We start from the raw sequence: 24,819 nt of genomic DNA, 5'->3' as shown, positions 1-24,819 counted from the left end.
AAATTCGGTACATATGGAGATAAGATGGTGGCTATTTTGAAGAGGAGATGTTTCCTAACAGGCAGTAGCAAGGAAAAAAATCTTTTATTTTCTCTGCTGCTCTCAGTGGCTTTCTGTGCTAGTTTTTTACAATTTAGGTAATCAGGTAGAAGCAGACTTTTATAGCTAGTAATAAGATTGAATCAGATGAAGAGCTACAGTACACGTTTGCACCTCGGCACGCTCTAATATGTGATAATAATAATGGGATGGATGGAAAGACTTTTTAGTCTGACCCTGCAGCACGGTTCCATTTTCTTTTTTGGGGCTCTAGTTTGTGTATGATGTATTACTTTTCTCCTAACACATAATCTTTATACGCCCTTGATTCCTGCAAAATATAAGTCTTTACGACCTGTGGAGCTTTAACCGCTCTTGAATCCTTTTACATATTATGTGGTTTAGTCTGCAGTGCTGTGTACAATCTGTTTCTTCTTAGACGGTCGGGCTTGTTTAACGCTCTTCAGTGCAGAGGTTGTTGGCTGGAGGCTCCAGCGCCGCCAGGCTTGATGGCTCAGGATTCAGGGGTGAGGAACTGCCTCTGTTCTGTTGAAAAACTGACCAAAATAAATGAAGGACAATTTAAGTTCAGTTCCTTGGGTAGTGTTATGTCGGACATCAGTGTAGATGAGCCACTGGAACTTAACCTTTGTGAGTCTGATAAGTCCAGGTTGATGAAAAAATGCAAGATAACTCTTTCTTCCCACCATTTGATTGGGATAATGGTTCCTTTTACAGATAGACTTGCACAAAACCCAGCGTCCTAGCTGGTGAGCTCGTGCACCTTAGAACAGAGAGTCTTCACTGGGAAGTTTATGGTGTGCATAGGCAGCCATGAGCCAGAGGGAGATGTTGTGCTAACCGTTCTGCAAGCGGGACACTGAGGCACAGAAAAACGAGTAATCAGATTTATAAAGACAGGCACTAAACAAGCAGAAGATGCATGCAGTGGAGATCTAACTGAGTGAATGCAGCGTTTTATGAATATTTCTCATCATTAATAGGATTGCTTATTTACCTCTGATTCCTGGCTGCAGATCCTGCTGGAAACCTCTCCTCCAGCTTTTTATCCTGCCTTTCATTACCATACAGTTCTTCAGGGAGCTTTCAAAAAGCCACACAGCAGTTCAAGTCCCGGTGGGGACAGAAGCATTTGGGGGTTTTTTTTGTTTTTTTTTTCATTTGTTTGGGGTTTTTTTTGAGATACTGCACTATAGTTTAACATGTACAGCAAATTCTTCTGGTTTCTGCTTTTCCAAATTTAGTAATTCTGTCCAAAAATGCAGTCAAGTTTGTCTTGCCAAATATGCTTTTAATAACGAAAAGTGGTGGAGTTGTCAGTGCTGATATCCTCTAGGTCTGCTGTGATCTATTTCCTTCAGTACAAGTCCCATTAAGGTACTAAGGACAGAAGTGAGGGTTATGAGATGATAATTACTAGTCTTATTCTTCTATATTCTCATTTGTTATTGTTGGCTTTAAGTCCTGGAACACTTAGAAGGCACAGATAAGACAAGATGAGCCATGATATTAATTGAAATTGTAATTTGAAACTAATTTCTTTGGATGTGAATTTGAAACTGTATTATGAAAAATATCAGACTGAGAGACTTGTTTCAGTCAGAGATACTGGGATGACTAGCTTATGATGTGCCTTAGTGCTCCTTTCTCTTGCGTTTTGAGAGAACCCCAGCGTCCTACTGGACTTGAAAAAATGCTCTTCATAAGCTTTGCAAAGACTGTGTTTGAGGGGAACGTTAACTTCTTGAGACAAAATCCCATAGGTATCGGTCACATTTTTGTATTCTGTATCCCAGCAGGGAGAAAAAGAGATTATTTTGTAAGCTTGCGATTAGAATGAATGGGGTGCTATAAACTAAACTGCTTGCTTCTGGATGAGAAGTGCTAGGTTAAATTCTAGTTTTATGTGTGTATGTGGATTATAATGAAACCATTAGCTTACTTTTATATTCATGGTATTAATGGTTTCTCTGCGTTTCTCAGCAGTTCAAACCCGCTGAATTCAGTACCTTGAGCAGCACAAACACTAATTCCTGAGGAAGGAGGGATCGATACTTTGTCTTCCATTTACTAAAAATAAAAGAAAAGCTTACAAATCATAACTTTGAGGGCACCCGGGTAAAATACTGAAGCAGATTTGTCTTCATTTAGGGCTTGTCTGTCTGCGGAGCTGCTGGGCAAGGAGTTCAGTGAATTTGCAGCATGGTTACTGCTCCCACCAGCTCGTTCTGGACACCATGCTGCGGGGCGGAAAGCCGGAGGTTACTCACTCAAATATTTGTCTCGGTGATCACGAGGTTCGGCTATGTTACCTCCCGCTTTGAAGGACAAACTGAAGCCCGTCAGGCTGGGGCAGAGGCAGCACGGGCCGTCAGTCCTCTGGATTGACTCTGCATCCCTAGAATGAGAGATAGGTGACGGCCAGCTGCTGCACAGAGATCTAGGAGAGCAGTCCGTTGTCCTCCTTCCTGCCATCCCTGCCAAAGCTGGCGCCTGCACCAGAAGAGCAGATGTCACCAAAAATTTTCTTTAAAGAGTTTTTCTTAAAGTTGTGGTGTTAGCTTCTGCAACACTTCTCGCTTTTCATATAAAGGTCAATTAATATCAGCGACCATAACAGAGAGTGAGAGGTGGATAGCTTTCTTTTAAGATGCTTAAGCATTTTTCTGTTTCATCAGTGAATCATCTTCATGCTCCCGTTGAAGACATCTGGCAGTATTTTTCTGCCTCGGGTTGTTCTTGTTTTCTGGCTGGGCTGAGGTGAAAGGCAAGTATCTGACCTTCCTCAGGGCTGTAATCGAGGGGTGGGAGTCATCACCTACCAACAACTACATCGCAGAGGTCTTCGTATTGACTCCTTTTGCAGTTGGTAGAGACAAGCAAAAAATTCCTGAGCCCTATTTATCTGACTTTTTTTAGACATCTGTTTTAGATGGGTATTTCAGATGCAGACATGTGAAATGCTTATTAGGCAGATGAGTCCGGACCAGAGCTTTCCGCTGTGGTGATGAAGTGGTAATCATGGCTAAGGAAGAACACTGTGAACACGTTTGACATCAGCTTAGGTAACAGCTACCCAAACTGTGTGCCAGGAAGAATCACCAAAGGTTAAACCATCTCTGTCTGGTTTAAATGCCAGAAGAAGTGCTGCAGAAAGTGGAATTAAAAGCAATGAAGCTGCTGCTGCAGGCCTCCAAGGAGGTAATGAAATACATAACAAAAAATATGTGATCTCTGATAAAATTGATGACCTGGAAAATTGCCACAGGAGGTCGTATTTGAAAGCTGATGACATTCCTTAGCTCTCTAAGGGCGCAGGTCTGGTATAACTCCTTCAGCCTCTGTTGACTGATCTTGCTGGAAGGGACAACTTCTGTTTCCCTAATGCGCTGACAACAGCGAGTGCTCGGACGCTTCTTGCCAGCCAGCCCAGAAATGGCCAGACACCAAGGTCAGCGGCTGCTGCAAAAAGCAGCAATGAAAAACCCGCGGCTAAAGATTGTGCTTAGGAAAGGGACCTGATAAAAACAGAGAGGAGAAAATCCACTCATTTTTCCTCTGTATTTCTAGCTGCATTTTCTAAGAAAAAGAAACCATCTACTATGCAAAAACTGTCTCCTGCAAGATACGATACTCAGTAGTCAGTGCAGTGATGGATTATCTACAGATGGCTGTCTGTGTTGGTGGTTACTGTGGGGCCCAATTCTGCCTGCGGTAAATGGTGTTCACACAGCTCAGGAGAATCCTTGCCCCAGAGTGCTGGTTGCCTCAGGGGTGCGTGCACAGGGCGAGGGGAAAACGGCCCTGCAGCCGGCCGGGCTAAAGGGTCTCCCTGCGGCAGGGCTGAAGTCTGCGATCCAGGAAAGCAGCCTGGCAAAGAAGCCAAGTTACAGGCGATACCACGGCTGAAGCGGAGCGGCACCAATGCAGAACGTAGCCGTGGCCTGCTCTGGTTGCAGAGGATCACCCGTGGCAGATCCCTCTGTTCTGCCTTGCTCAGGTGTCGCTATCTCTGTGTTATGCTGGCGGTATGAATGCATACAATGTTTGGGTTGGAGACCGGCATGGTAAAACCATCAGTTTTCCACCCAGGGCATCTGTGGGAGGATGTCTGAGCTCCTGAATCCTTTCCGCTCTCAGCTGGTTTTGGTTACGATCCAGCGTTGCCCAGCCAAATCAGCGGCAGGCAATCCAGGGGTGCCGCAGGCTGGTGGGAGAAGAGGAGGGCGCTGTCTCTGTGGAGGTGTTCCCCGGTGCCACACTGGGTCCTGTGCCTTTTTTTTTTTTTTTTTTTTTTTAAAGACTTCTCCTTTGTTATTAAAATAGCCTTACTACTTTTGCTTTAAAAAGGCCCTTTATTTCTGTCCGCTGTTTTTACTTAGGGACTTTCAAACTAGAGCATCCTCCTGGGGGGCAGTGTGTAAAGCTCCTCTGCTTGATCATAACTGGTGCCTCTGGTAGGACCGGCTTAGAAATTATTTTGCCCTGTGCTTGTTTGTGTGACCTCTGTTCACTATTTTCGATTCAGAATGAGAATCCTCTAAAAATGCTAGGCAGTTTAACCTCTATTATCTGTAATATGCTCCAGAGATCTTCTCCTGGAGGTTTTTATTTACCTGCTATTCCTCCTCGGCTATTGAAGGTGAATTAAAGGTTGTTATTGCATTTTTATTTTCTTCTAAAAAACACTCAGAGACCTATACTTTTGGTTATCTCAGACATACGGGTTATGCCTAAAACCCCAGAAGAGAGACTTCAGTTTAGAACATGCAACAAAAACGGGATGCAAAAGTGTCTTTACAACGTGTACGTCTGTGTACGCTGCTTTGGTCCTGCGCCAGGCACGTGCCGCTTGGGTGCTTTGGTTCCCAGCAGCTGCCCAGAAAATAGTGCTGTAATACGGGCAGGCCCTGCTACGCCTCTTTGCTCCTGGTGGGCCTGTAAGAGCATCGAGGTGGAGGTGGCTGCCGTGTGAGGCGTCTAGGTTTATTTGGGTTTATTCGGTAAAAATGGCTCATTTGCTGCTTTCTTACTTCGCTTGCGTTGTATCTGTCGTTTGATGATAGTGACACCATGGAGTCTGGGCAATCACAAAAGTCCCACTAAGTAATAAAAACTGGGGCACGGTCTACCCATATTACACACATTCAACCCGTATCAGAAAACAGTCATTTTTCATTATTGCTCAGCGCTGTAAAGGATTTAATACCTGTAGCTTCAGTGAGATTAGGAATGCGATGGCTTCTTTTTTTGCAGTAGGAGCTCATATATTAAGTAAAATGATAAAGGAATATCCTTGGGTGGAAAACAGTTAGAATGCAGGCAAGCAAGATAGCGCAGCGTCGTGCACGGCAAACGGTTGGGGCAGGAACCTCCGTGTGTAGGATCCTCAGTTTTTACCCTTCCCCAAGGAGCCGTGCAGAAGGCTAGCTAGCACGCCTCTGTGGTCGCTCCGCTTGCTTGTGTCCAAAGGAGACGTGGATTCCCCTGACGCTTCTTAATACCTCTAATGCTCCGAAGTATTAATGTATGGGAATTAAAAACATTCATAATTTTGTTTTAATTGGTCTTACTGGATACTAAGTCCTGTCGTCCGTGTCCTACTCCTGATTATATGAACAGAATGATTCAGGAGAGCACAGCAGCATGATTTTACATAATCTTTTTTCCATCTTCTACAGCTGTGTTTCTTTTAATACGTAAAGGTGTTATGTTTGCTCCTAGCAGACACCAAAACATTTTCACTTTCTTAAAGGCAAAGCTAGAGTCCTGTCAAGGGCTTACAAATATACAGCGTGTCTGACCCATACCAAACTGATCAGTCTTAAACACAGCTTATGAAATAGTTGCTTGTATAAATTGCTCTTTTATTTTTTGCAGTGAAGGAAGAAAACAGGATTAGAAATTCCAGCAAATTTTGTCTAATCGCTGCCATGTTTATTTTTGCCCTTTTACCACTGAGTGTCTTTTACCGCTGTGATCTGCTGCCTTTGAATTCCTCTGTGACTCGTGTGACCAGGTTCACTTCAGTGAGCTTTTCCTTTGTACCTGTTGTAGGGTTTCCCGTCTTGTTTCTACTTTTGCTTGTGATCATAGTCAAGATGTTTAAAGCAATTGGGAAGAATGTTCCTACTTCAGAAACACCGGGTTAATTTTGATCGTATTTATAATGATGTAGAAAATGGAATTTTGCCTCTGTAATATCAATATATGGAAGATGAGCATCTCTCCTGTAAGTCAGCACCAGAATGTAAAAAATACTGATATTTAACATCAGCAAGAAAAACTTTAAGCAGATAACCACCAGGCTGTGTTTCTGCTCCTGCTAGCAAAGCCAAAGTTCTGTGTGCAAAGTAAAGTTTTGCAAGGCACAGGCAAATTAAACCCGGGTCCCTGTATTGCTACCTCAGTTCAGAAAGCCTCACTTCCAGATAAAACACCCTGGACAGATAACATACTTTCTACATACTGCAAGCTGTAAACCACATAGAAATGGTAAAATGCATGCAGGAAGGTACCGTCTTATAATGTTATTAGCAGGAATAATTTCTTTCTCGAGTATGTCATTCTGGAGCGTTCGTCCCTTAAGCCCGTCTCTCAAGCAGAGCAGGTGTAGAACAAGACGGTGTGCCAGCCGCTTCGCAGCAAGCCGTGCTTCGTCTCTGCCCGTCCTGCTCGTCCTGGTTAGAGGCGCTCGCCTGAGCCGGGCCCTACGTGTGCTTCTCTTCCACTTTGCTGCGAGTTTGCTTTCCTATGGAGGTGAACTGGTTGGAGCAAAGACTGTTTCTACACGTGGGTGCTGCCGTGAAGCATGCATGCATAGCAGAGGAGATGCAGTTACGCAGTCCTTCAGCTAAGCATATACCCCCCGTGCCACCGCAAGCAGCAGCTCCATCTGCCTGCCGCCCCCAGCAGCTTCCCGTGCCAGCCCTGCTGGTGGTTAGCTGTCAGCTGGACCAGTTCCCGCGAGCCGCCGCATAAGGCCGAAGAGCAGGGATGAGCAGCTGGCGCAGGGAAGGGAAGGCACCGAGCCCTTCTCGGTAGCAGCATGGACTTCTGCCAGGTTAAAGCGACCATTTAACCACGGCCTAAAATACTGCAGTGCTCTGACGAAGCTAAAGATGCATCCCATCCTCCAGCGTTGTTCATACTTAACACAGGTAACGTTCTGGCTCTCACATCAGTTTTACATTATTATTGCTTTTACAAAAATTACCTCTGCTCTCTAACCTTTGAGCACTGAGAGGTGGATGGGGTTAGTAAGATAGAAAGCAATCGTTTCAGTCTGGGAATTAATTTTGAGGTTGTGAATTAGGCTTTGGCTTAATATTTCCAAACATCTGACCTGCGAACCAGCCAGAAGAGTCAAGATATACAGGAAGAGAGACTTTTAAAGGATATGTCAGCTGGTTCTTGACATATGGTGCTAGAGACTTACTGTACAAGAATGTCAGCAGTACTTGAAAGGTTAATGGAAGTGGGATTTGCAAAGACATGACTGATTCTCCTAGAACAGGTGGGGAAAAAAAGCTGATTTGGACAAAGACCTTTAAAGCCCTTTTGCATTTACATCTCTCTATCTGAAGGGAAGAAAAGCACTAGTCTCTCTTTTAACTTACATCATTCTAATCTCTTGGAGGATCCAAAACTTGTTAGAGAAAACATTTTCAGACTAGGAATGAGCTATCAAAATGGGCAAAATGCTCAATGTGAAGCTTATGAAAACGTAGCTATCAGAGCATAGGAGAGCTCCTGATAGTATCAACAGAGTTAAGGTTAAATGTTTTGTTTTTACTCTGTGTTGCCCTTTCTCTCTCACACACACTTGCGCATGTCTGCAAAGCCATACGTTTCTGAATCACATTTATCCCATCTAGTTGAAATGTATCCAGGTCTTTTTTTTCTTTCTTTTTTTTAAAATTTAATAGAAGCAATTAAAATACCTTTAATCCAGGAAATCCAGGAAAGATTATATAGCAACTTACCAATAAGAACAAGTCTGTTATTGGGCCACATGTGATTTAAATTTTTCACTTAGTATAAGAAAAAAATAATGGCCCTGTTTTAGGTGAAATAAAAGATGCATTGTCCTTGCAAAATATGAATTCACACTAAGCCAGCAATTATATTAAAACCTAAGTAGTAATAGGTTTGGTAATTTTGCAGGCTGACAGCAAGACTGGGAGAACTGGAGTGCTAATAGGACTTGCCACTCAGAAAAACCCTACTCATGCACTCTCATAAATCCTTTCTGTCCTCAGCTGCTCATTACAAGTTACGCATCGGCGATGTATTTATTTGCCATTGGCTTTCCCTGTCTGACGTCTGATCCTGCAGGCCAGTGAGAGATACATGTAGGTAAAGAAAATTGCAGTTCCTACAAATAGACCTCAGGGCAGCAGGGGAGTATGTCCCATGTTACGGAAAAGGCACGCTGTGTAGGTGCACTTGGCCTTTGAAATGCATAGGGTCTCAGTAGGCAGAAACGCAGCAGATTGCTGTGAAGTGTTTCCAAGGGCCTGGGGTGGAAGGGGCCTCCTGAGTCAGGGGATTAGGGAGCGGGCAGCAGCTGCTCGGAGAGGGGGGAAGCTGCCCTCAGGCGGCAGCTCTCCGTGCATCCCAGATGCTGGCATCAGCCTCTGCTACTCTTAGGTCAACCCGCCTGTGCTGGGCGAAGGATTGGGGTGCAGGGGGTTTGCCTTGGAGCTAAAGGTAGCTCCTGTGCGCAGTGTGAGAAGTAATGCATCTGATGAGGAAACAGCTTCTGCAGGCCTGAGTATGTACAGTGCAAATTATGAACCCTGTGTCTGTTTGTCCCCTGCCATGAACCAGGCTTTCTGGGGATTCGGGAAGGAATAGCTGCAGAAGTAGGTATCTGCTTGCCATGCATTTTTATTTGAGGCATGGGCTACAAGAGCTGTGAGAGCCCGCGTGTCAGGCAGGTCTGGAGTAAGGCATGAATATTATGGCCTCATACTTAAACCCCTAGATCTGATGCATAAAGATATTTGGGGAGCCAGTTCCTATGGGTCTGATCATCAGGGCTTTAGCTCTGAAGGTCCTGTGATAATTTCAGAGTTTCAGCTTTCCTTTAAAATGTGTTTTTTCTAGAATTATGTTTGAAAATAACCTCAAGCAAAGCCCTGTAGCAGCAACTCTAGTAGGCGTTAGTGCACTCATTCATTTAATTCCTAAGTGCTGCAGAGAGGTCTGAGTAGGCTGTGGAAGCCCCAGGGGAGGAGTGTTGGCCAGGCCCCTGTGCACAGGAAACTCCCTTTGGTTGTGTGGGGCAGAAGCAAATCTGTTTAAAGATGGGGAACTGTTCTGGCAAGTTGCAGACTCCTCAAAGATCTGTAGTGGACACTGCCCTGCTTAGAAGGTGGCTTCTTCAATATTCGCAGTGCCACAACTTAGTAGGCCATGGCTTTGAGGACTTAACGTGGATTGTGAATTGGGCTGTGACTGCTTCAGTATGGCCTGGCTTAAAAGGATGATGAACCTTTAGCTATAGGAGATTAGAAGCAAACTTCTCCTATAAAGGGGATATCCCATAACTATTCCCTTTGGTCTGTTCACGTCTTCCTCTACTAGTGCACATCCCATTAGGAGATAGGCTGGCCATCCGCTCTGTATCCTCCTCATTTGGCACAGTCTGCCTTTGCATCTGTGTTCTTCCTCTCCTCTGGACCTTTTCTCGCGGCTTGATGCAGGTAATTCTCACCCATTTCAAGAGAAACAGGGCTAGGGGTCAGACTTGCTTCATTCTTGCACAGACATTTTACTTGTGTAGTACTGGGAGGTTGTTCACCAGACCCTCTTCCTTCTCCGGTGGTCAGGGCAACTTGTCATGGGAAGGGTCCCAGCTGGAAATGCCACTAGAATCCTAGCATTATCCACAGGAGACGGATTGAAAAGTGGAGGATTTTCAGAGGAGCCGTGAGCTGTGGAAAGCCAACCAAAGAGTGAAAGAACTCAAGAACTCAGCATTTATCAAATAAAGGTTAAAGATAGCCTAGTAGACTAAGGAATAAAACCCTCAGATTCAGCCTGGATCTGAAGCATTTGTCAGCAGTGAAGGTAATTCATCACTCGAATGGTGTGTCCAGGATGGTGGTATTTTTCTCAAGCAGTGAGATTGGATTGATTTGGAGCTGCCCTCTTTGCTGGGTCACAGGAGGGGACAGCATAGATGATCCCAGTGGTTCCTTCTAGCCCTTGCAATACATGACTTCAGCCCTCTTCCCTTGGTAGGCTTTGACTTTCTATTGAAGAATAAAACATCTGTCATCTCTGTGATGACCTACCGGGTGTAATTTGGGGGATGTTTGAGTGAACATTGCTCTCCCCTAAGCTAAAACATTTATTGTGGCTTTTTTCCTATTTGTGCTGGTTTGTGCAATGTAAAGTAAAATGGATAAAATAAAATGAACTTAATGAACACTTAATAGATGGTGGTGATTCTAAAATTGTCCCTTTGTCTTTGATATATGTAACCTGATTCACTTGCAAGCTTTGTCAACATCTCCTTAACATTGCAAGGTAAATGTAGCTTGCTGTTTATTGTTGTGTACATATATTTTTTAATTTGTAAATCCTAAAAATAGCATGAAGCTGTGTTATCCTCTACATTAATTTGCCTGCCAAAGGAGGACAGCATCACATAATGAGGTTTGATGCCCAGCAAAGTAATGGAGTTTGACAGGCTGCGCCGTTGAGGGGATTGATTGACCGATCTTGGCTGACGTAACTGCTGGGCAGGCGGCCGCAGCGCTGGTAGAATATTTGATGAGATCAAGGCCTGACTAGAAGAGGGTACGCGTAATTGCATGAAAGTCACATCTCTAGCTTATTCGGTAATCTGCCAGTCCTAAGCGGGGACCGGAGAGTTCATACGGCTTCATACGGTTTCGGGATTGTTTTCCGGCTGTGGTGCTGAGCACGCTGCCTGCCTGCCTTGCCTGTTTGGTGCCGGGGTAGGGCAGCCCTGCAGGGGGGATTCCATCTGCTTTTTCCGTTTTATTAAGGGCTTACAAAACTCGCTCGGATTTTGTTCTTCTCAGAAGTTTAGCCTTACACAGTTTCTCCTTTCTTCGGTTTCGTGCTGGTGTGGCTACGTGCTAGCCAAGCAGAGCGCTGGGCTTTGGAGTGGAGGAAGCTGCTGTGGGGTGCAAGTAGAAGTGGTGCAGGGACAGGCACACGCGCACACATGCTCCTGTGTACAAGGAATACGTCTTTCTCCTCCACACCACTCCTTTTCTCAATCCCCGCCAAAACGCTTTGCTTACGCTGGTTGCATACCAGTTTCCTTCACGTTCCTCATTCACACCAGCACATACTAGAAAAGATTCGAGCCCTTGGTGGGCTTTTCCCCCTCTCTTCTCCTGACTCCGTGTGCCAGCCCATGCCTTGCACAGGCTTTCATCTCTCTCTGCATGCTGCTGCTCCTTTACATGTTCTTTTTCAAGCCTAATCCAAACATCATAACGTTGTAGTGGTTCTTTCCAATGTAGGATGCATGAGCAGGCTTGAAACTAAACTGTGCTATTTAGTCAGTGGATTTTTGTTTGTTTTGATCTGAGTTTTAGTTTTTGTTTTGAGAAACTTAAGACTTATTTGAAATATGGTCTCCACATATCTACTTACCAGCTGGTACTGATTAATTGTCCATGTGTATCTTCATAAGTGTTAATATGCATGCATGCAAACTATGTTTTTCTTGCATTTTTATCACTGCTGGAGAAAAGATGCATTTATCTAACCATCTTAAATCAAAACATACCTTCTTATGGATTCCAGACCACAGTCTTAGTCAGCAGAAGTAGTTCCTAGTAATGGGATCTTGGCTACCAATGTCTATAAACAAATATTTGTTATTTGTCATACTAATTGCGGTGGGTCAGAAAGCTACAAAACTCTATAAAGCACAATGTTTAGAAAGGCTTTCAGTATCAAACTGAGCCTTATTTTTTGCAGGTCAATTTGCCATATAAATGTGGACCAAGGAAACACAATGCAACATTAGGAAAAGCAGTTTCAGATTGCCGGCATAGGGCACACTGAATATTGCACCCCTCAGGTTCTTACATATTTTCATTTTAAAACTTCTATTTAAATGCAAATTCTGCCAGTTAAATAGTGTCTGCATGGACTTTATTACACTATAATTACTGCTGTCCATCTTGCCAGGCCTGGCTTATAATAAGGCTGGGGTCATTTTGCTGGTCCTCTGCAAGTGCAGTTGAAATCAGAGAGTCCTCATCTGCAGTGCTTGTGAGTTTTAGGAAACGCTTTTTAGGAAAGCTCAGAGAGCTGAGCTGAGCAAATGCTCGAAAAAATATTTTGTCCTTATACTTACATTTCTGCTAAAGAAGCAAGACCTCCACAGAAGTCCTCTCGTCTAAATTTCACCATGCAAGCGTTAAGCATTTAATGTGGGCTGGCTGCTGAGGCTTCCTGTGCTGTGTGTGGAGGGAGCTTTGCACCACCAGAGGCGATTCTTCCGCTCCTCGGAGAAGTGGCCAAGACGGGGGGAAGCTTGTCTCTTCCCAACGGCTGTAGCAGCAAGGCAGGCACTAGCACAGGTTAGAAGCTCTCGCATTCAGAGAGCCCAGGTGAAGTGAGGTGAATCCCACCTTCGTTGTCTGTGGTGCCCTCCTGAAGAAGAAAACTGGAAGGCAAAATGAGTAGTGCTCATTGCAGATGACTGCTGCTTTTCTGATTTGCAACAGAGATGGTCAAGTTAGTCCCACAGGCGAGAGGAAATAGCAGAATGATAGCAATTATTGAGAGAAAACGGATAAGCCCTTGATAAAAATGCACTTAATGCCTTCTGACTGACACAGCGGCAATGACTGGTGGATAAAAAAGGAGGAAGGTTTAGCAGGGTGTAGCTGCAGCGGACAGTACCTCTGCTGCATGCCTGCCTGCAAGGCTGGCTCTTCACATGTATGTTGGGACCTTCCTGGCAGTTAAAACAGGAAGAAAAGTTTAAAACCAGGACTTGTCACTCTCCATCCTGGGACTGCCAGGCTTCCATTTGCAGCAGCACTATCTTCAGAGCTATAAGCAGTGCGGGTCTGTGCCGCTGCTGTTTTGTGGCTGTATTCAGAGGGTAGGGGCCAGAAACCTAATCTTGTGGCGAATAAGGGTCATGACACATTTGTGATGGGTGGGCAGCGAATGCTGTTTAAGTCCTCCCAAAATAGGAGAAACGTTAAATCCCCAAACCTCAGGGGCCTTTGAGCAGGAGCGCCGGTTTTGCCTTAGGTGGGCCTGGGCTTCAGCTGCGGTCTGATGCCCTGAGCTGTGGTTTGTTGCTAGCAGTACCCACTGGTAAAGGTGCCGAACGCTTTGAGCCTCTGCGGAGAAGGCTGGTTCCTGGTGGTGTTCCCTGCAGCCCCGATTCTTTACCTTCGACTACAGCAGCCTATGCCTTGAGATCAGAGCGTTCCCGCTCAGTGCCGTGTGCGCAGAGCAGCGCGGCATCGTCACATCAGGTAGGTGGAGAGCGCGCTGCCATTTCTGCTGTCTCCCAGGGTCAGGCCTGCTTCTCCTGGGCCTGATGCAAGGGCAAAGCCTTGTGCGGTGTGCTGCAAAGATGGCAAGAGGCTCCGGCGCCATTGCTCCCTGTTACGCTAGAAGCCGCGGGAGGCTGCTTGGCCAAAGCCGTCTTTCTAGGGAAGCTCTTGCCGAGATTTTCTCCTGTTGTCTGAGCGGTGAATCACAGCCCGCTCCCTTGTCCGTGGCAGTCCTTTAGCTGTCAGTTGGAGCAGTGGCTGTTATCGCTTCTCTTCCGACTCCCTGCTCTTCTAGAGAAAATAGTGGCTTTTAGACGCTACTCGCCACAGTCTGCTGTCACCCACAGTGCTTGCAACCCATGCAGGAAAGGAAGGATCTTTATTCCTTCGGAGGACCTTGCATGGACACAGGAGGCTATCTGCACACTTGTCCATGTGTGATATCATTCCTTCTAGTAGCTGGCTGCATACAGTGCCATTTGGTTTGTCACTGCTCACCATGAGCAACACTGTCGAGCTTCCTGGGCTAAACAGAAACATTCTTGATTTCTTGAGCTTTGATGCTGCTTTGTTGTCCTTGGGATCAGAAATAGTCCAGCAGCTGTGACTTAAGAAGTTGTCCTGGGTCAGCTGGCTGAGCCGGGTAACTAGCCAGGGACGTGTTCTTAGCCCGCGGTGAACACGAGGTACTGCAAGGTGCCTGCGCCGCAGGCTAAATCTAGCACCCTTGCATTTCCTGGGCAGCGCGGGAGCACACCCAGGCGGTTTGCACCGCTCGTGCCTAGCAGTGGCCCCGTGGGGCCTGATGGCTTCAACGGTGCCGGGAGCCTGCACTTCACATTACAGGCTTTTCACATTATGCAGTGTGTATACATCTCTGAACAGATGCTTGGGTACGTATATATATATGTGTGTGTGTATTTTATATAGATACAGAAACGCTATTTAGGTTTATGGTTGTGTGCACTTATGTATAGCCAAAGAGACAGGACTCTCCAACGTGTGATTGAGCTGTTCACCACAGAACGTGAAGGTAAGGTTCCTTTTTTGTCACACGAACCATCAGCATGTTAAAATAATGATTTGCAGCCTCGGGGCTTTCTCTGTACTTCAGTTACAAGTGATCCTGACTGCTCTGAAAACGCGATGGTGGTTGTAATGGTAGGTGACAGTTGCTGGATGACTTCTCCTGGGTCAGAAGCGGGTGAATGTGGTGACAGTGAGCATTCCCCATCCCTCAGTCACTGCGTGCAAGTGCTATACTCAATCCTGGCGTGTCCGGATACTGCCTTCCACCCCCTGTGCTTATCCCTGTGGCTTGTTTTTAGTGAAAACGGAAGGCTGCTCCTGAAAGTTAGATCTCGACTGCTAATTTAAAAAGCCGTGTACTCTGCCCATAAGACACTTAACTCTGGCCTATTGAACATGTTTTTACAACTTAACCACTTGCAGCAGCCACCTGTGTTACACATTATCCACACAGTGAAGGTGTGCTAATTTAATTAAAACTGATGTAAAAGCCAAGTTGATTAGGCCAGTACAAAACCCCCTGTGCAGACGCATTTATGTCCATTCACACGACGTTCCTACTGGCTAAGCTGACGGTGGTAAGTTAATTTGTACATTGGTATTAATTAAAGCAGAACAACCTCCGGGTGTGTATCAACAAGCTGGTTGTCTCTTTGGTCTGAATTTATCAGAATAGCTCTGATCTGTTGCTGAACTCAAGTTAGAGAGGTTAACATCACAGACCGCGTGCTCCCGGGCCTGTGGCTCCAGACACTTTCTGCCCCATTTGCACAGCCCTACGTACGCTCCCATTGGTTCTCCGGGAACATCCACATGGCAGCGTTCTGGGGTGTTAGCTGGTATTAACAGGCCTTACATGACTCAGTAAGAGTCTTCCGGGCCCTCCCAGGTGAGCGTAATTCAAAAAAATATTTATGCTGCGAGAAGAGAGGATCTTGAGGAAATATTTCTGTTAGTACAACTAAGTTCAGTAGCAATAAAAAAGTACATACTTTTCCATATTAGCCATCATCAGAAATTGATTATGGAATTAGCAGGTTATTTGGCCTGATCTGTTAGGCCTGCTTTTCTACATGGCTTCACACTGTCCAAAGAAAATTTAATTTAGCGGCGATCCCTGGCTGTAGTCGCCTTAGGAAAATCGTCACGGTGTTCTAGCTGTTGTCAAGTTAAGATACCGCCTACGTCCAACAGCCTGCTGTAGTTGCTCATCACCACTCTTTCACCAGTTTGCCACCCCCCTTCCCCCGCATAAGGGAGCCCAAATGCAAGCGTAGTCGTTTCCTATCCTCCTCCCGTCCAAGTGATCCAGGCTTAAGGAAAGCAGTGTCCTGGCTGCCTTGGATCACTTGCGCTGGGCTGGGTTGGGGGACTGGGCTGACTGAGCCTCATGTAGGATGGCTGCCGGCTCACCACGTTCTCTCCGTTAAAGTGTACGGGTTACCTCTGAGCTGAGTTCGAGGTGGCTCAGGATCTGCTGTAGAAATAGACCCATTATAGGTTTAAACCACGGCTGAGCTAAGAGATTCTGCATGAACATAGATTTGCTCAGGTTGCCTTGGGCAGAAACAACACTGTGCAAGAGACTGCGTAGGACTTGCAGGAATGGGATTTATCTTAACTAGTCTGGTGTAGGACTTGGGATCCCAAATTAATCCATTGTAGGACTGAAACAAAGGTGCTTTGTTAACAGGTAAGTTTCTTGCTAACTGCTGAAGTTCGCATGGGGGAAGTGAAAATAAAGATTCGTAATGTTGAAAGAGATGGTCTTCTGTACCAGGCGACTTCCTTTAGGAAGCTCTAGGTGCAAGACCTTGAGGTCAGGATGCCTTACAAAATGGAAAAGTCAAAACTCTTTTCTAGAAAAGAACAACTTATTTCATTAGTTTTTAACCCGAAACCTTTAGATTTGTTTTCTAACATCAAAAACATATATAATAAAAATATGTGCTTTAAAAAAGATGGAAACATAAATGGTTTATTAGAAGGTTTTTAACTAGCCCTATTCAGTGTACCACTATTTGTTTTTCCCTAATGCTAGCTTAATTTAAGAGAGCAAGGCGACTTTTGCATGTTCCTGGTTTGTGTCATTTGTGCTTTTCTTTCCTCTGCTGCTATGTTTGGGTAAATTTCTGTGGATTTTCAGTGGCCACTGAAATGCTCATGCCTGTTTCTGGGTTGTGTTTTATTCTTGTATTTCCCCTAAGAAGATACATGAATGCGAGAACAAAGATATGGCCAAATTATCCTTCACATTAGGTGACATGATACTCCAGAAAATACTGGCAAAGCCTAAGGGAGGTGCCTAAGGCACTGGCTAATCTGACAGCGTTTCCATCTCTTGTACCCAGGTACTTAGACGTGATGTTGTAATGACTAAGCAGCAGAGCATTAGCATCCTCCAGAACGGTGGGTACAGTTGTCCCAACAACACATGACAGTAGCAGTTTGTATGGTCCATTACAGAGCAGTGGGGATTCATTCTTTAAATATGGATTATTTTATTAATTTTGAAACAACCAGGATATATGGTTAGATTTCTTTCACTGTACTGTGTCAAGTCCATAGGAAAGCAGAGAATAGTGTTGGGGGGGGGGGGGAAGGGGAAAGGAAATGGGACGACTGGGAGATGAAGACTTGATAAAGGTTGCTCAAGTAGATAAAAGCCGATGCAAAGATTAAGGAAGTAAACAGCCTGTCTCCATGCCTGTGGAAACCAGAGAAGTGATGGTATTAAATTCTAGCAAGGTTTGCTGTTAGGAGACCCCTTACCTACGTGGGGATAAGAACTTTAGCAGCCTGCCAGGCAGGCAGGGAACCTCCATCAGGGAAGGTCTTTAAGAACAGGTCAAGCAAACGCCTGTCAGAAATTCTTAGCTCTAGCTGATTCTTCCTTTGCACACGGTGGTGGGCTAGTGGACCTCCTGAGGTCTCTTCCAACTCCACCGATCATGATTCTGCTAAGATTGATGAGTCACAGATATGCCACATGTCAAAACTCTTTCAAGGATCTTTGAAAAATTTGCCCATTTTTTTGCATAATTCATGCACAACAGAGGCATTGAACAGTGCAGAATCTTGGTTTTCCCATCCAAGTTGCTGATTCAATAGCATCTGCGTAACATGCTTCATACTCCTACCAGCGTGGAAGGTGACTTGCAGGGACGCTTACCTGGGCAGCGAACCCTGGATTCGCTGAAGATTGCATTTTTATTCTGTGTAGGGGAAGAAATTACTTTGTTCTTTTTAAGGAAAAGCTTTCTCTGCACCAGAAGCCTTGCCAATAGATAGCATTAGGGCTCTGCTGTGCTCCATCTTCCATTTTCTTACGTGCTCTCAGATGAGCAGCTCCTGCTGTGCCTTCTGTAACATTGGAGTCACAGTAGACACAGGAGTGAGGCAAAGGCTAAAGATACGACGACTTCTCCCTTTCAACAAGAGAGAAGTTTGTCACAACCTCTTTCTCTGTTTTTTTCTCTACAGGTCTGCAGCAAGTCTATAACCAAGTTTTTTATGGAACACGGGTGCGAAGGATACTGTGTGTGTGGAGAGATTCCAGGAGACTCTAAAAGGTAATGGATAGTGTAGTTTATATCCCAGTCTTTATTAAAGAATTTATCATATACGAGTTTTCATTAAGTGATGGGAATGCCATGATTAAAAGCAACAGCTGGTTGGAGAAAGCAAAAGGATAATATTATTAATGTGTATTTCTTTGCCAAGTTCTTGAGTTCTTGTTACAATGTACTACTAATTTCAATACAGACTGGTCCTAGAAATGAATAGATGCAATATCTTCAATTTTAATAAGCTAACAGCTGCTTGTCTTGGAAGGCCTGAAGGCAGCAAGATATGGGAGGGAATAAGCAGATGGCTTGAAGGAAACAATTCAAAAGAGCTAATTGTTGTTTGAGCTTGCCCTGTAAAGAAGTTCCAGAGGCTCAAAGTAACGTAATAATCTGAAAGACATCAGAAAAAATATCAAATAATAAAGAAAAAGGTAAACCCAAGGGTGCTGAGTTACAGCAGAAGAGGACAAAAGCTGTAGCAAAAGGCCAGGAAAGCCTACCCCGTCCCTAGCTGGGACTATATTTAGTTCTGATGCGTGCTTGTGCTAGAACAGATCTGGTACAGAACCGGCCCATCAGGTGGAGGTGGCAAAGAGCTGTGTTTCTGGCGTACAAGTTGCATGGGGCCTACTGACCAAGGTGCTCTGACGAGTGTAGAGTCTGGCCTGGTCTCCACCAGCTGGTTTGGGGTCAAAGTAGGAAGATGTACCGTAATGCATCAACTTCCAAACTTGAAATCTGCAAAGTCAACGCTTCTTCCTTGAAAGCTCAAGGTTTCAGATTTTCAGTTTGAAATGAAACTTAGTTTAAAACAAAACAAAACAAAAACCTGTATTTCTACTAAGGGTAGCTTAGAAGTTTGTCCCTTGAAATTAATTTTATCCTAATTTTATCCTTTGGTACTCAGTTAAATTTTCATACCGGTTTTGCTGCTCTCGAGTCGTTGTTAGAGTCTGAGTGCCCTAGAATAAAGCATTTTTCACCCCCAGAGTTCTCGGTTCTTACCAGATTTACTTTTCCGTTGCTATTTTGTTTTCTTTCTTATGATGTAAGTAATTCAGATAGCAAGCCATGTTGTTACTTATAGAATTTCTTGTATTTTGTTTCTTGGTAAATGAAATGTAAGCAGTTGCGCTCTAATAAACATACCTTAAGGAACATGCAGTACCTTTGATAACCACGAGGATAAACCTCCAGACTTTCAGATTCAGAAAAAGGGAAACACTCGGTAATCAAGTGCCAAAAAAAGGTGCTTGATCTGGGTGAAATTCATATCTGCTCAGGGAACTCACAGCTGGTGTAGCCGTCCCAGAGGTCACAAGACTTCTTTGGCTGTAATGGTCTTGCACGTGAGGATGGATATCATATGTTGTCTTTAGTTATACCTGCCCTTAAAGTCCCTCAGCCTTTTAAAAGCCGACTTACCACAGTGGCCGGACCACAGAGTGGTTAAGTTGCATGCTGCCAGCTTTCAGCTCCTCCAGGAATCTCTTAGCTCTACCAAGAGGGACCTCATGGTTTTAGATCCTGAGGTCTGAAGGACTCTGCGATATCAGCCGTGCAGGGTTTGTGTCAGGGAGCAGTCGACAGGATGCCATCTCTGCAAAACACCTGCTGGGTTTGTGTTGCCTTTTTCTGGAAAGGTTCCTGGTCCAAAACAAGGCATCTTGTGGTATGAGCTATGCTTCTGGGAAGTAGAGTCTGCAGTGGTTGGCATTACAGACGAGAGACGTTTCTAAGACTTAGTATGACCCACGCATTATCTCCTCCACCATTTCTGTAAAGCAAATTGGTTTTTTGAGTACATCCTGTGGAATGAATTAGGAAGACATTAAAGTGAAACTGCAGCACTGCATCTTTTAGTTACATCTAAGTGCTTTTTAATAAAAATAATGCAGTATTCAAATTTGCATTTTTATCTCACTTCCTTGTTTCATGGTTTATTTTTTCAAAGCAAATGCAATGCTGAACTCTAAAAGACTAGAGACAGTTCCCCTAAAAGTATTCAGTGCCCGTAAGCTGCAGCTGACCCTTATATTTTCCCCATCCTCAGTGCCCCATCTGATGATGCATAGCAGGTGCTTATGGTGTTCAGTAAGGTTCGCTTCTGTCAAATACTGTTTTCCTGGAAAAAAAAAAAAAGGTTTGGAGAAGATTTATTTATATTTGGTTATTCATATATCCACTGAAAATCTAGAATCATTATAGGAGAAACCTTAGCAGCGGTGGAGTCAAGAATAGGCAGTCGTGCTCGGTATACGATGTCTTTTAGTTTCATTGCAGAACAGTAGAGACTGCAGGAGAAGTGCCTTAATCTCACCCCGACATTTTGGCAGTCAAATCCTTGTTCCTGTTAAACCTTTTAAGTGTCGGTCAGGTTTGTCCATTGCTGCCGCCCTTAGCTGCTGAGGTTTGGGGTGGGTCTAATAAATGGACTATCAGGGATATGTGCTCTATATTTTGAAAAACAGAAAATGTCACTGGCCTTTTCATTGCTTTTATGACAATGACCAGGTGAGAGGGTATCCCGAAGGGGTAAACAGTGTAAACACCCGGTTTAATTGCACATCGGAGAGGCTTAGTATTAATAATCTCTAGAAAATCCGGCTGTAAACTCTCTTACTAGTTTTACTGACTTTAAGCCACCTGCTGTGGCTTATCTCGATGGCATTTAAGTATTTATTATGTAACCAAAAAGTCATGCAGAATGAGAAGTATTACAAAATTGCTTTTGTTTGGTCAGAAACAAAAAAGCAAAGGGTAGTAAACATAAACTCTAAATCAAGCAACAATTTCTCAGTGCACAGCATGCTGTGAAGTTTGCCAGACTGGCTTCTGGAAGAATTAATTAGTTAATGTATTTAATGTGTCTAGAGTGCTTTGAAAAATATGAAGTGCTTTATAACTGCTAGGAATTTTATTTCTTAATTTGTTAATTGTGTATTTATTTATTTCTAAGAGAAGCGAATACCAAAGCAGATGGCATTTGATACTGAAATTCTTGGCAACAATTCTTGAGTTTTCAGTCCCCAAGGGACCTGGAAGAGGGTATGCTGTCAGGTGATCTCCCGGGTAATGAGATCTTGGAGCATTTTATGCCTTAGAAGTTGTGCGTGACGTCAAGAAGGAAAGACTAGATTGTCATTTTAATTACTTTCTTGTAAATTCACTTGGAGCTCTTACTCCACTGCAGTGAGCTGAGGTTGCAGCGTGTTATGAAATATGGAGCCTCCTGTGTGCGTATGACGGTGGCTGAAGTTCTGTGGTATCACAGTTTGGATGGGTTGGAGTTCCTACACAGGTATTATAACCTTGGTGTAATCGGAGCAAAAGCGTTTTCAGTTTGGATAATACCTAGTGCAACAGCGTCAGAATCCATACTTGGGACATCAGTAGGAAGAGAAATAAAGATAGCCCACTAGCAAGTCCTCCTGCAAGGTCTGCATGTAGAGAAAGGCTCACGGTCACACTGTGACCTACAAATCATGGGAGAGCTGCTGTCCAGTCTTGTTAAATAAGAACCTAGAGAAAGCGACAAATCCATCAGTTCTTATAAGGCCATATGTAACGTGGCAAAAAATTCACTACATGATGCAGCGGCTGCAATTACCCAAGTTACTACATGCCTCCTTCTGCCAAAAACATCTATACCTTCTCAGGCAGATTGGAAACAAATCTAAATTTGCCATTGTTCAGTAAAGCAGTGCAAAACAAATGTACTTGAGGCAGAATAAGAATGGATAAAATCAGAGGCCTAAATAGAGCTCTTAGGTCCGTACCGTTGAGGTATTTAGGAGTCTAACTCATGGTGACATTATGAGAAATTAGGTTTGTAAATAGTGGAGGTGGGCGCTCGGGGCAAGATGTTACTCTTTTTGCTGTTGAACTCTGCGCCCGCGTTGCGTTAGCAGAGTGACCCTGCCGTGAAGGAATGTGGGGAAAGGTTTTCCTCCGCTTGCTAGGCACAGCCAGGCGCCGGTATGAGCCCTGGCAGCCGGGCTCCTCTGCCAGCGGGTCTGGGGAAGCCTCTGGAGCCTGTCTGGAGAAACGGCGAGCCCTGCGCTAGGGCTTGTTCCTCGGGGCTGCACTTGTGAGACAAGTAGGAGCGCAGCAAAAACGGTGTTCCTTCGGTTTTAGTCTTCAAGCTGAGATGGGAGCCAAAGCGAGCTTCCTTTTCTGCATACATGAAAGAAAACAGCTGGTTTATATACGTATAAACGGCCATTGATCCCAGGGATCTGTACTAACATGGTTTAAATTCTCCATCTTTACTGTGCGGTTTGTTTTCCTTGATTTGCCTTAAGTAGCAATAACAGTGCTAGTGGCAACATCAGGAAAGGAAGGCCATACCCTGCTATATACGCTCACCCGCTTGCCCATGGAGACGGACAAGACAGACAGTAATATAGAGAAACTCAGTGACTTACTTTTCAAAACATTTCAAATGTTATTTCAAAACTTTTTTAAAAAGATCTACTCTATTTACAATACGTTTCATTTCTTTAGCTTTGTGCAGATTGAAACATTTTATTTCCTTCCTTAAAGCGGCTTCTGCTTTTGTTGTAATGAATCATCGGGAGATTTTGATCCAGAAAATATGAAACACGCTTAGGGGTACAACCACATAGAGCCTTACAGGCCGAAACAGCCAAGTTGTCTCACATTTTACTTTTGTGTACCATTCAGTAAGGATCTATACAGACTGCACAATAGGTCTTTGAGGGAACACTAAAACCCAGGATTTTCTTCTTTCTGGAAAGTAATTGCCCTACCTTCCAGGCTATAGACTCTTTCAGGCGTTTTCGCTCCCTCCTCTGCAGGAATCCCCATGGGCACGAGGTGTACCAAGAGGGGAAGGAGGAAAACCGGGCAGAGCGAGTCCTAGACTTGCAGGGCAGGGCAGCAGAGCACGACCTGAGCGTGTGGCCTGGCTCCCCGCCAGCCCATGGCTTCGCGGCGGGGGCCTTCGCCAAGATCAGCAGGGATGTTGATGGCTTTTTGCAAACTGAATTCCTGCGAAACTTGGTTGCCTCTAAGGTAGGTTGCAGCTAGCAGCCCAGCTTTGTATTCAGGGCCTAAATGCAGCGAATGTCCTCAAAGTCTTTGTTGCTTTGAAGCTCTTTGTTAATTGCACTAATTAGAGTATCAGCTGTTTTCAGTGACCTATGAAAATGAATCCAGAGTAACATGAATTATAATGAAAAAGCTGCTCCTAAATATTCCTGGATTTAGATATGATCTCAAAATTCACGGTGTCTGAATTTCAGGGAAAGTTGTGATTTTTCAGTAGGAGGCAGCCTTTCCACTGCAGTTTACCTCTGTTGTTGCATGTTAATCTGCTGCTTCTGCAATTACCCTGCTCCTTTTCCAGCCATCCGCCTGTGTCTGAAACACTGTTATCAAACCCAGCTGTATGGCAGATGCTTTCAAGTCCGTTCTCTTGTCCAGCGCTGCACCGATGCTGACAACAAATTGCTGATGGCTGAGCGTGTTTTCTGGGGCAGTTAGTTAATAAATGGTGTTCATTTATTTTAAATTTTCTCACAATAGCGGGGCTGAGAACGTGCAAAACTTGTGCACGTGTAACCTTGTGTCCCAGTCAAGGTGACGCTCCTCTCCTTCCGTCCTGTAGCTGCAGCGTCCATCTCATTTCTGTGGACAGATCAGAGTCTTGCAACATCTGCAGCATCTAGCCCAAAGCAGCCACATCCAGAGCAGGACGCGTGTCGCGCTCAGCCCCGTAAAAGATACGCGGTATGTTTGCTGTTCTCTCTAAAGCCCGTGCGTGCTCAGCAGGCAGTGGCACAGCAGAGCCCGGCTCGCAGCAGCGAGGGCCGCTCGTGGCAGCAGCCTGTGGGAGCCGGGGCAGAGAGGGAAAGGCAAGGGCAGACTGCGGCGCGTCCCGTAAGAGCTATCAGGCTGCTGTTCTTTCCGACACATGGCTGAGGAGGAGGTGGGCACGAAATGTACTCCCTATCCCATTAGCAACTCTGTCGGCACCGTTTATTGCCGTAGAGCTGTCAGCACAGCAAATGAAACTCTGATCACACGTCTAAATGATTAGGCTTTTTTAGCCAGCGTACTCTTGCAGGGAAACAGGGCTGTATATTAGCATTCACATCAAAGCTGCATTATTTTTTCCTTAACCATTTTGCATCTTGTTTTGTGCTTTTATCAACATATTTATAAGCAATGCTCATTGTTTCTGTCCTTACTATACCAGCGTTGTTGTGATAGATTGGGAGATAGCAATGATATACGTGTGACTTTGTGTAGCCAGCTGGTGGAGACTGAAAAAGGGTGGCATTTTGCTGTGGTTCTCATGGGCCAATGCTGTGTTCATCAGCTGCAAAATATTTTGCAGGAAGGCTGGGGTTTGTGCCTGCTGGGGCAAAAGGATATTATCCAACCAGATCTATACCAGATCTGGCAGCAGTGCTTGAGGTATCTTTGATGTGAGCTTCAGCCCCAGGTTGGGAGCTAGAACAGACTGGCCCACCATATCACACCAGGTCTGAGAATGGCGGAGCTCGGACACCTCTCAGGAGCCGTCGTGGTCATTGCAGCCTCGGCTTAGCGGGTCTTGAATGAGGCTGGGGGCTGCCGGCTCTGTACACAGCGGTGGTGCAGGCAGGCTCCTGGCG

General features: G+C 44.9%; 1 long non-coding RNA gene across 1 annotated transcript in view; it reads left to right on the top strand.

Moving 5' to 3' along the window:
- LOC136992206 (uncharacterized) overlaps positions 1–24,819 on the top strand; it is a 147,476-nt gene that overhangs the window by 71,737 nt on the left and 50,920 nt on the right. Inside the window, exon 2 of the long non-coding RNA XR_010884289.1 lies at positions 18,090–18,178. This is a non-coding gene — a long non-coding RNA (uncharacterized lncRNA). The remainder of the gene's footprint in view (positions 1–18,089; positions 18,179–24,819) is intronic.

This window comes from Apteryx mantelli, chromosome 5 (assembly GCF_036417845.1).
Source record: "Apteryx mantelli isolate bAptMan1 chromosome 5, bAptMan1.hap1, whole genome shotgun sequence".
Taxonomy (NCBI): domain Eukaryota; kingdom Metazoa; phylum Chordata; class Aves; order Apterygiformes; family Apterygidae; genus Apteryx; species Apteryx mantelli.
This window is presented reverse-complemented; position numbering and strand designations above follow the sequence as displayed.